We start from the raw sequence: 12,200 nt of genomic DNA, 5'->3' as shown, positions 1-12,200 counted from the left end.
CTATACTAGGTTGTTTTAAACATCTGAAGGGTGTGGGCTAAGGAGTTCCTGGTGTGTTTTTTTAGTGATTTTTTGCAATGCTTAAATGGTCTTCTAATAGGAAGTGCGCTGGGACCCAGGATAGAATCTCACAAGGAGACATCAATGGAAAAAAACTTCTATAAAACTTCACTTTCTGATATTAAAAAATGTGGTTTTGAGAGCTTCTGTCAGAAATGTGTCTTGTGCCTTGGATAGGATGTGCCTGAGGCCGATTCACTCAGACTTTCTTACCAGCAGCCCTGTAGGAGGGGTTCTCTCTCTGGATTGCGCTGCTCCAAGTTGTGAAAAGGAAGTTCAATATCTACGTATTCCATGTGTTTCCAGGTGAAATGTTTCAGTGGTTTTCTTGCTTGTCGCATGTGTATAGCATTTGAGGAGGAGGAGGATTGAACTGTACCAGGGGACGGGGGAACTGGGTGTGGGACTCTGGCTGGAAAACAAAGATCTGTGGTTTGGCCATCTGTAAGAAGAGTGGCGATGGTTCTGTGTGAAAGTGCTTGTCGATCTGAAGGAGGAAGGAGAACACAAGCAGTAAGTATTTTCATGAGGGTGCTAAGCTGAGCTACTCCTGTGTTTCCTTGTACTATAACCCCCAGAGGTGAGAAGACTGAAGAGGCTGCAATGGGACAATAGCCTGCAGGACAATGGGAACTTTCATTCTGCATGGCTTTCAAAATGCTTTGACTCCGGCAGTGCCTTTCACTGGGAATTCCTTGCTCAGGAGGTCCGACTGCAGCCAGGTTTTGGTAAGACAGTGAAGTTGCCTCATTCTGTACCAGTGGCTTTGCAAAGCCTGTGAGCAGCCAAGTCATTCCCTTCCAGCTGCTTCTTATCTGCCACGTGTAAATACTTCGCCATTGATGAGCAATACTGAGCATTTGAGAATACCTGCATTATGTCTAGATTTGGAATTGGAAGTGTTTGGTTTTTTACTACAGAAATTAACTCCCTCCCATTGTATTTATTTGTAACTTAGTCCTTCCTGCCTCCTAACAGGATCACAGCGTGAAATACAGCAGTGATCTGACTGACCAAATGTTGTGACACATAAGCATTTCAGGCTTCTACTGACAGAGTGTTACTGTGCATCACCATGTCTAAGGAGCAATCGTCTGAGTCCTGACCAAGGCCTCTGTCTTCCTCGTGATGAGGAAGTTGCATGACTTCCAACAAAGCATTAGAATGAGATGCAAGTAAAACTTGTGATGTGATAGGGGCGTTTCCTTAAATTATGCTTCTTGTCTGTTTACTGTTGCTTTTAATGCTCTTAATTTTGGCAACCCTGGTGGATCATAGTTGGTGGAGGCAAGGCGGGAGGCTATTGGCTGCATCACGTTTTAAGTGAAACAATCCCAATAGAGACACAGGGGAGTTCTGCTAAAGGGTATCTGGGACTTCTCTACACATAAAGTTGCAATGTCTTTCACTAGTCTCATGAGGAGGCAGCCGTGCGTGTGTAATAGGTATTTGCATCACCACAGATCATTACAGGACGGCATGGGAATACAAGTCCGTTCTGTAACTCCACCCAAAGTATGATTTCTCCAAAAGATTGTCATGCCCTATTGACAGCTGTGGATGTTCTTCCTACACTCCCTGCTGGAGCAGCTTGTGAAGGAAATGATAGGATCCAAACAAAAGGCCAGAATTTTCACCAGAACGCATCCATCTGAGGTAACCCTAAGGGGGGAACAGACTTGCTCAGCTCTTCTGCAAAAGAGATTAATTTTGCCCCAGCAAAAAGGAGGACTGTGGCAGGTTTGTCTCACCTAGACGCTGTTCTGGTTATCTCCAGAGGAAATCTATTTTTACCTATATAGATCTACTGTTTTTCATTAACGCGTGCTAAATTTTTTTGCAACCCTAGTTTCCCTAGACAAGTTAATGATGTAAAGAAGCATTTTATTTCTGCAAAGGAGGCTGTATTTCAGCTTCAGTATAGTCGGTTTAGCCGTACATGTGCACTGGAAGGCGCTTCGCTACTGGGCCGTAACGTCAGAGACATCACAGGCTTTCATGCTAAAGCACCCTGGATTTTCTTGGAACTGAAGTGTTTTTCTGATGGAAGGCACAAGGAGCATAGAGAAAGAAGATATAAAATTTCAATTAGATTTCTGTTCCTGAATATTTCTCAGGGGGCTAAACACAATATATTACTAATCTGAACTGTAATCATGAAGTCAGTAACTGCCTTTAAGGGGTCAACGTATTTAAGCAGCATTTGCAGTATTTTCACAAATACAACCATATTACAAACCAGTGTTCTTCTAACAACTCATCGTATTACCAATATGCGGAGGCATTGCTCCTCTGTCAAACTAAGGATGTTCATCTCGGATGTACTTTCATTTGCTCTTAATATAAATAAGCCTATTTGAAGAGGATAATTGTGTAGGTTTTGCTTGCTCCCTTGCACAGAGCTCAAAATTGGAGCCGTGAGTGCAGCGAGTTTTGGAACACAGCCTTGGAAAAGAGAGGCCCCTGTTGTATTTAACTTCATGTACCTGGTGCTACAGATGAGATGCTACTTGATGTGCAAATCAGAATTTTCAGTTTTGCCTTCGGTAAATTTGTCTCAAAATCTCTCATTGTTTACCTGCTGAGACCCAGGATGCCTTAATGAAAATAAGATACTTCAGGATTAGGTAGGGCAAAATAGTTGGAGGATGAAAAATATGGCTTTAAAAATTCAAATTACGTAAGAGAAGCAGGACAGATAACAGTCAAGGTCATGAAGATGCAATGGAGGAATTTCTTATGTATGTAAATAACTGGTAATGGTTTTGTTTGTAACGGTTTGTATGCAAATCAAAATATAATAGGGACAGTAAAAACTTGCTCATTTATAGAGCTTGGCATTAGAAATGCAGAGACACTGGGGAAAAAATATTTGTGAACTAAAGCCAGTGCCATACTATACCACCCTCAACTTGCATCTCTCCACAAATTCACATGTTGTATGATGGGGAGCGTTGGAGGACCTTTGTGTGACCTGTTTGAGGGTCAAACACAGACTTACTGTGGTTTCCGCTCCTGCCATTAGCTGCTTTGAAGCTGTAGCTTCCTACGGAGGATGCTTCATCACTAAAGGCAGACCATTGATTTTGAGTGAACAAACACTGTGTACTTATTGACTGGTTTCCCGGGTCCTGTGGGATGGTTCTCCTCTGACAAAGAGACAGGGCAAGTTTGTTCACAGAGTTTCCAGGCTTCCTTTTCATAAAGAGGCATTTGATCCACACTTTTCCTTGTACCAAGAAGCCAAGGGATTATTCCTTTGCAGTGAGGCACTTTGGTTATATGCACCCCGTCTAGTCAGAACCTGGATTTTAGTCTGCTTTGCCCTGTGGTATTTTTTCATAGCTGCAGCCCTGGAAACTTAAATGTTACACAGAAGAAAGATTTGTTTTATACGTGATGCTGCATTGTTGTTTATGTGCTAAGGTGTTGGAATGGCTTTTCTCCAGAAGTTGAGGCAGAATAGATATTTCTTCCTGCCATCTCCAGGTCAAATCCTTGAATTAAATGCATAAATTAACTAGCCATGGATTGGCATCCTTGACTGTAAAACTGTTCCAGTACATGGCTTGAAATTAGAGGAAAAGAGAATTGCTCAACTCTTCACACATTCTCAGTATAGGTTGCCACTTTTCAATTTGGGTAGCTAAAGCCAGTCACTTAAAGAAGTGGGCTTTATGGGATGCTGGACTCCTACTGTTCTGTGACCAGTGGGAAGTGAACAAAATGGGCTAATGTAAGTGTGTAAGAACTATCATTCCTCCCTTCTCCACAGGCATACTATGGTTCTTAGATCAGAAAACCTGTCAAAGCTACTATACCCCATCACCTCTGACCTGAGAGAAGTATCCAGGTTCCCTCAAATCTTGTCCTGCTACTGTGCAGCAATCTAGTAATTACCCCACAATACTAGCAAGTAGTGAAGTAGCACTGATTTTTCTTCACTTAAATTTTGGTGGGGAGTCTTGTTGGTTTTGTGAATTTGGTTGTTTGTTTTTTTTTTGCCTTATCCCTTAGACATGAGCAGAACTAACATTTTAGGACTAGTTCAAAAGCCTCTGAGTTTTGGTCTAGTGCAGTCATTCTGCAACTGAGATCTGTGAACGTATGTAGAAATTGAAAGCATGGGGAGGGGAAGCATGGCAGTAAAATATCATTTAGCTTTTTCCCAAAATGCATGTGCCAATTATGCTATATAAAAGACAAATGTTTTGTCCATTGCTCTGTAAATAATTAAAGATGCCATTGGGGATGATATAAGCAGGGAGGTTCCTCGGGCAGGCTTGCAGAGCTATGTTAGGATGTCCAGCCTGAGATAAAAGGTGCTGGGTTTGCTGCCCTGGAGGCAGAGCCGGGATCATGCTGTGGTTTAATCATCCCAAGTCCTTTGCTACAGACAGAAGTAAGCAGTGTTGCCTCTCTTGCTAGTGCAGGCCATTTCCAGATCTGCGCTAGTTTAGGAGTTGCCGGTGAGCTCTGTGAGGTGGAAAAGGAAATCCACGTGCACAGGCTTTCCCTGTCTCTCTGGGCTGGAGCAGCAGCTCCCCATCATGCTTTACCCCACAAAAGGCGTTACAATACCGGTAGCTCCTGCCCGGGACGAAGGGTTTGGCCCCCAGCGGCTTTCTCCCATCCAGACGTATGCAGGGAGCTGCATCTGAACCTTATTCCGGCATGTGGATTGCCTACAGGAAGGGTAAAGAGCTCTTGGGAGTATTGCACTGTGTTTGCTCAACCATGTAATGCAATTTCTAGTGTGCAATGCTGTACACACTTGATATCTTGGGTTGTTTTATTTATTTTATTTTGATTGCTATGGTAAAGCTTGTGGGTGTCTTTCTTTTTTCTTTTTTCCTCTTTTCCCCTGTTGGTTTTTGCTCCAGAAGTATGTAAACCAGACTTCTCACTTCCCTGAGTTTCCAACACAATGTGAGCATTTAGCATCGTGGCATCACGACAGTGCGGGACTGCGATCCACACATGATGATGTTTCTGTGTGTATTCTAGACTTGTAGTATTTCATAAAGACATACAAACAACAGCATGCACATAAATATTTTGGCAAAGAATTGTTTGCATACAGGAATACAAGTGCACAATATTAGCTGCAAATGGATTTATATTTCGATCCATGTATGTAGTGAGTCAAAGCATTTGTTTTATGAACAAAAGATTATGGTAGAAATTTGGATAAAATGTACAATTCTTAATATTAAATAGACATTAAATCTCTAGAAAAATGAGACACAAGCCTTCGTGGAGACATTTCTGCATGGTTTTTGTTCAGTCTTGCTTCCTGTTACAAGGAGCTCGCTCGGGCTACACCTAAGGTGACTTAATTTCCCAGTTTGTTCAGTTGCACTGTAAATCTAAGCTATTTTCTTGTGAGTTGTTCCATGGTAATGTACTTCCTGCTGCTGCAGTGGCTAATAGACCCTGGATAAAATCCTCTTGGTAGCTTCAGAAATCAGCCTCACAGCTCAGACTTGCACTCAGCAGAGGACTCAACTGGGCAGCAGACATTCTGGCTGATGGTGAGCTTTCATCTACATTTCCATTAAAAGCCCACTGGAGCCAGTACTGATGAACACAAGGCACCTTTTCCATTTATATAACATGGATTGTGGCTCTCAGCTCAGATGCTTAGGGACAGTAGTGCAAAGAAATAAAATACCCTTCCAACTGGTCTCAATGGAGGTGGGGGAGTGTGACATCTTCAAAACACTTGGCATCAGTGTCTATGAAAATCCTTGGTAACATTGATTCCAATGGTAGCAGGGTTTCTTAAGCTAACATGAAACGCTTTTGCTATCCTTGCTTAGGTGCTGCTCGGTAATCACAGAGTGGTCAGGGTTGGCAGGGACCTCTGGAGACCATCTAGTCCAACCCCCTGCCAGAGCGGGGTCACCCAGAGCAGGCGGCACAGGAACGCGTCCAGGCGGGGTTGGAATGTCTCCAGAGACGGAGACTCCACACCTCCCTGGGCAGCCTGTGCCAGGGCTCTGCCGCCCTCACAGTAGACGAGTTCTTCCTCATGTTGAGCTGGAATTTCCCGTGTTCCAGTTTGTGCCCGTTGCCCCTTGTCCCATCACTGGGCACCACTGAGAAGAGTCTGGCCCCATCCTCCTGACACCCAACCTTATTGATGAGATCCCCTCTCAGTCTGCTCTTCTCCAGCTGAACAGCCCCAGGGCTCTCAGCCTTTCCTCAGCACAGAGGTGCTCCAGTCCCTTGACCATCTTCATAGCCTCCGCTGGACTCTCTCCAGCAGCTCCCTGTCCTTCTGGAACCAGGGGGCCCAGAACTGGACACGGTACTCCAGATGTGGCCTCACCAGGGCAGAGCAGAGAGGGAGGATGACCTCCCTCGAGCTGCTGGCCACACTCTGTACACATCTGTCTGTTCAGTTCAGAGCACAAGGCCTTGAGCAGTTCCCACAGGCTGAAGGTACCATTTCTTTCCTGTAGTCTTAAAGCTGCAGGAGCAGTAGTGCCCCTGTGCTGTCAGCATGGCATTTGCCATGGGCACTTCCGTCACTGAAACTGAAGGCTTTTACATCCGGCTAGGTCATATTTTGGGTTGGGCTCTGGGTTCCCTTACCCCGCTGGCAGTCTCTGACAATGCGGCATCAATGAGTTTGGCTGCAGGTCTGGCATAGTCCCTGGAGCTGAGCCAGGGTGGCAGTCTGGGTGGGTGTTTCTACCCTAACTTTGATTTAGCTAGAAGCAGTAACAGCTGAAAGGAATTTATTTGGATAATAAGGTCAGTACAGAACTTGTCTCCACGCTTTAAAGCATGGTAGCCACTATACAGGGCTCTATAATTTAGTGACAATAATGAAAAAAGTTCAACCTCGTATCTGCAGAGAAATCAAAGCGAGAGGTTCTTCTCTTTACAATTTATTTAGCAGGAGAGCTGAACAAAATGAGGAGGCATCACAGTCTAGAAGAAATATTCAAGCTATTGGCAGTGCAGCAAGTGATAACTGTGATGTGAAGGGCAATGATCTGCCCTAGAGATAAACGTACTTCATGAAAACGTAATGCTTGCCCAGCCTGAGCATACAAGAGCCATGAAAAGCTGATTTACTATGAGCAGGAGTTATTTCACATGAATCTTTGAGATGTCAAATGTTTTTGCATCTTTCTTTTCCTCTTGGGTACTGGGATGTAAGGATGAAGGTGGCCAGAGGTATTAGTTCTTCATGGGCTTTAGAGATGGTCAGCAACAACGATGTTCCTGCTCGCATGAAGAGTCGTGGCATGGAGATGTTGTCCCTTTGGGGGTGTGGGGCAACATGGCAGCCAATGGCTTCCTGTTCCATATCTAGCAGGGTGCTTGGTCTGGATTACAGTGGGAAATGAGCATGGGATGTGTGAGCACAACACTGTGTGGCCAAAGGGTTTGGATGTGTGGCCAACAAGCCTTGTTAAACACGTGGAGTTGGGTTCAGTGCTTCAGTACACAGTGCTCTGTGTAGGGGCTCTTCAGCCACCTCTGCCCAGGCGTAACCCGGGCGCTGCTGTCGGCAGCCGAGTGGTCTGGCCATTGTGCTGACGGTGCCAGGACAGACCCCTGAGTGAGGCACTGCTCGGTATTGCACAGATTGCTTCCCGTCCACGCTGACTCATTAACAGGTTTTCTTCCCAGATGAGTTCGGGTGAGCAAGCCTGTTCCAGGGGTATGGATGACTGAGCGTTTCTTTCAGAAAACTGAAAGAATTTGGCAGCACAGACAAAAACTTTCAACAGATCTCATCTTATTTTGAAATGAGCTCTTTAAATTGCTGTGTTCCACGTGGTATGTAGGAGTAGTGTAGGATAATTGTAGAGAGATTAGAGCGATCACCACTTCCCCATATTTCACTGATGGGGAGGACTGGTTTGGGGATTGTTTGGTAGGCTTTTGTCTAGATTTAAAAAAAAAAAGTTCAGAAAAGTATTCATCCCTCTAATTCATTTGACTTTTTTTTTTTCCTTATGCTTTGATTCTTCTCTGAAAATAGACTATTGAAAGCTTACATATTCTTACTCAGCAAATTGCTTCCATTTGAGCATTGAGAGGCAAAGTGACTAAATCCTGCTGCATTTTCTTTTCTAGGTACTAACACAAAAAGAAATACGAACAATTCTGTTCTTCCATCACACTGTGGAAGTTTTACAAGCTGAACTCGAATTCAAAAGATTGAGAGATACCTTGAGAATCCCAGTTCTGATACAGAAAAGTATCTGAATCCTTTGGCCTCTGAACTTTATGGTATGTGTGGGAACTCCTCTGATTACATTGGGAAGCTCACTTTCATGGCAGCCAACATCACAGTTAAAAAGGATAATGTTTGGCAGCAAACATTGGGTGAAACACTGAAATATGCCTACGTATTGGAAGGGTCGGGAAAACTGATAAACTGCGGTTTCACAAAGCTGTAGCAGTGGGAGTGAAATCATAAGACCCAAAAGATGCCAGTTACTGCCCTCGGGACTGGGCAAGAGAGGAAGAACAGAGAATCTGCTAATAAATAGAGGGGGGAAAGTGCTGTTAGTGAAGTTCTGCTGGGGCCAGCTGGATTACTGAAAAGAACAGGACCCTGTAACATCAAAAATATGAAGCAAGCTCAGGCGGTGCGTCAAGATTGTTCTGACACTTCTCAGTGTTCAGAACCGGTGAGAAGGCCCTGGCTGTATGGCCCCCTGTTTTGGTAAATGGTCAGATCCGTGAGATTTTTGCTTGGTGTCTTACAGAATTTGCTTTTGCCTTCATCTAGTCATTCACCAGTATATGAAACTGCATAGGCACCGTGCAACAGAATGACTGCCTAATTTAAAATGTAAAAGCCTTTTTCTTATTTTTTCCAATATGAAATTTACAGTTTAGATAGATCCTAGAGTCCATTTTCAGCCTACCCCACATTGTTTCTGCCTTGGAGAAGTACAGATGACAGTGCAGGCAAAGTGAATCAAAACAGCCACTTCTCCCTCCCTGCGAATGACATTTATGCAGGTATTTAAGGACTGGGATTGTATTGTCCAAGATAACCAGGTGGAGTTAGAGAAAAATAGCATATTAGCTTGAGAGTGACGTTCCTTCCACCAGATGTACTATTAGTCCCACAAACACTGACCCATTTTCAGTGGGGTTTGTATCTCCATATATTATTGATCTCATGGGCTTTAATCCTTCATATAGTAAAACTGACACTGCCCATAAATCATAAATGGACCCTGACAGCTATTTCTGTCAAGAAAATGCCAAGTCGGCCTAATCTGAAACGGGCTCCTTTCCCCTCCTCCTGCAAGGACAGCTACTTTGGGGTGTGCTTCATGAGGTTGGAGTGTATGTGAAAGTGATGAAAAGCTACCATTCTGCCCCAATGTCTTTAAGAAAAGAGGCCTAAGCTTCACTGCATGGGTAGAACCTGTTGGTCCGAAGTGATGGCTGGTGCACAGTGGTAGGAGAACATCATGTTGGAGACGCTCTGGACTTTGCTGGAAACCCAGGTGTGCCAAAGAAGGCCTAAGCATCAGGGAGAGAGGACAGTGTGTGCTGGGGGCTGCAGTTCTGCCTAGACTTTTTCAGTCAGCATAAAAGAACCATAATTGATGGTTTAGAACCTAAAATAACATTTGTTTGAACAATCCTAAAGGATCCTGCTGGAAGTGAACTGTTAACCCAAAATGCTTTCAATTCTAGGGCAAGGGCAAAGATGGCTTTCTGCACGGGAGGCTGTATCGGCACTTGTCTGCCTCCTGTCTGGTAGCACCCTGCTTCACTGGCAGCGTAAGGGAGAGCCGCTCCCAGACAGTCCTGAGTAACTGCCCTGCAAGGCCAAAGAAGGAGGGAGCACCATGGGGGCCATCACTGAAAGGCTGGGGACACGGCGGCTGTGCCTGGGGGGGACCTGGAAGAGTTGGCTTAGCCTTGCTTTGTCCCCTAGTTACAAGTGGGGACTTGAAAGGGAGCTGATGTGAAATGTCAGTGGCTTGTGGCTCTCAGCAGCTGCTTGTCAGACTTGATTTAGGAAGTGGATAGGAGTGGTGAGTCCCACTTGTGTTGTGTGGGGCTGGGACGGCGTGAGCCTTTTACAAAGGTCAGTGGAGCACTTTGACACTTGCACCTGCTGTTACTTAATGTGCATTGACTCACCTGCTACGAGACCGAACTGAAAACCCACATGCAAATCTATGTTATGGTGAAGTGTTTTATAAGTCCCATTGCACAGAAAACAGAGAATTGAAGGGATTTTTAAAGTTAGAGCCTACACATTTGGCTCCTTTAAAAGCAAAGAGCTGCAAAAGAGTACAAACCCAGGAGCAATCCGGTGACTTTAATGGGGACAGATGTGTGGGGAGACACCGAATGTGATCGACATCTGTCAGCAGAACACTCTTGTCACGTAGCTGTTGGGAGTAAAACAGCTGAGGACTGAAGTTCAGTGTCATGCTGAAGAAAGTCCTTGTAAGGCTATATAGACTGCTGTGCTTTCCTGATGGAGCAGAATGAATTGGGACAGAGGTGTATTTATATCACTTGATATTTTATTTAGTGCACATACATATTTCAGCAAAACCCTGATTAGCTCCAACAGCACGTACTCTGTAAATGGTGCCTGTGAGTGGCACTCTTCCTAGTCCCTGTGCTTCTTGTACAGCAAAAGAGGATAGTTGCTGCCTTCAGCCTTAAGGGCAAACTGTCTCTTCCCTTTCCTACTTCTCTACTAATTCACTTCTCCTCCTGTTAAGTGCAGAGGCGCACTGCTAACCGTGGAACCACCCCTAAACTCAGCACCAGGGCTGGACCTGTAGTCTGCCAGGCAGCTTCTCTTTGCTGACGTTTTTCCCCTGCAACTCAGTAAAATGGCCAGGCAACTGCCCACTCCTCTCTTCCGTTCGAATAGCAAAAAGACAACAACTGTCCTTGTACTGTTCTCATATTCCCTGTCCCAGGTAGGAATTCTCTGTTCTCTTCTCCTAGGGCAGAATACTTCTGCCTTCCCTCTACCCCTCTAATTAAATGTCACTTATTACACTTACAGAATATTCTTAAGGAAGATCAAGAATTTGCTTGCTGTGTAAGTTGTGCTATTCTCTTTATATCACAATTGCATCAATGTCAGTACTTAATGCGAAGAGAATCATATTGCTGGGCAGTGGTGAGGGGCCTGGAAGTCCAGAATGCTTGTGGCCACAGAGGGTAAGGTATCATTGTCACCTATAAAAGACAGTTACATCCTCACTATGACTTCCCACAAATGAATTAAGAGCCCTGCAACTTTTTCTTTTTTCTTGTCTTTTTTTTTTTTTAAATAAATGTAAGAGCTCCACTGGCTGTCTGCACATGGGTTTTGTTGAAGGATGAATCTGTCTATTGCAGCATGATCAGCAGCTTCTCCAGAACTTAAGACTGCAATGACCCTAAGCTCTTGCTGAAGTTCCATCAAATCTGAATCTGAGGGGTGTTTCTTGCTCTGGCTTGGAGTGCTCCTTCCCTCTGTGAGCAGATGGAGCAGCTCGGTGCAGCCAGCTAAAGACCAGACGCTCAGTGGGCTAACTGCTCTATTAACTCTCTGCCAGTAAGATTTCATATAGGAAGAAGCTTTTCATATACTTATTTTGCATTTATTTTTCAAAGAGTTCACCCTTGGTACCTCTTACTGGCCCTGGCCTGCTGTTTTACTGGGACGTCTTTCTTCCAGCCGGCACAACGCAGCTCTGTGGACTCCATCCAAAGAGTTAAACAAAGCTGTTTGTAAAGCCAAACGTGCACTGTCTGCAGTGTCACCCTTGGTGGCCTGTGTTCCATCTGTGCCTGGGATATCCCGACTTTTTTTTTTTTTTGCACTTGTGGGGATCCAGTAGCCCTGTGTCACCTTACATGTTTTTTGTATTATTCTTTTTCTGCTGGGCTAATTTGATCTAGAAAAATATCTCCTTATGGGTCCTTGTAACCATGCCCTCATAGTGCAGAAAGTCATGCTGTGGAGTTGACTTTGTCTCAAAGATACCCTGGCTCTGGGGTACTGCAAAAAAGAAAGATTTCTTTAGGTCTTGTCTGTCTTGATGGTGATGACACCGCTCTATGCATCTCCCTGTGAACGTGAAGAAGTTCCACTTGCTGTGGAACGGTTGTGGACTATAGCAACAAAA

The sequence above is a fragment of the Larus michahellis genome, chromosome 7, assembly GCF_964199755.1.
Source record: "Larus michahellis chromosome 7, bLarMic1.1, whole genome shotgun sequence".
Classification (NCBI taxonomy): domain Eukaryota; kingdom Metazoa; phylum Chordata; class Aves; order Charadriiformes; family Laridae; genus Larus; species Larus michahellis.
The sequence above is the reverse complement of the archived record's forward strand: the minus strand, read 5'-3'. Positions refer to the sequence as shown.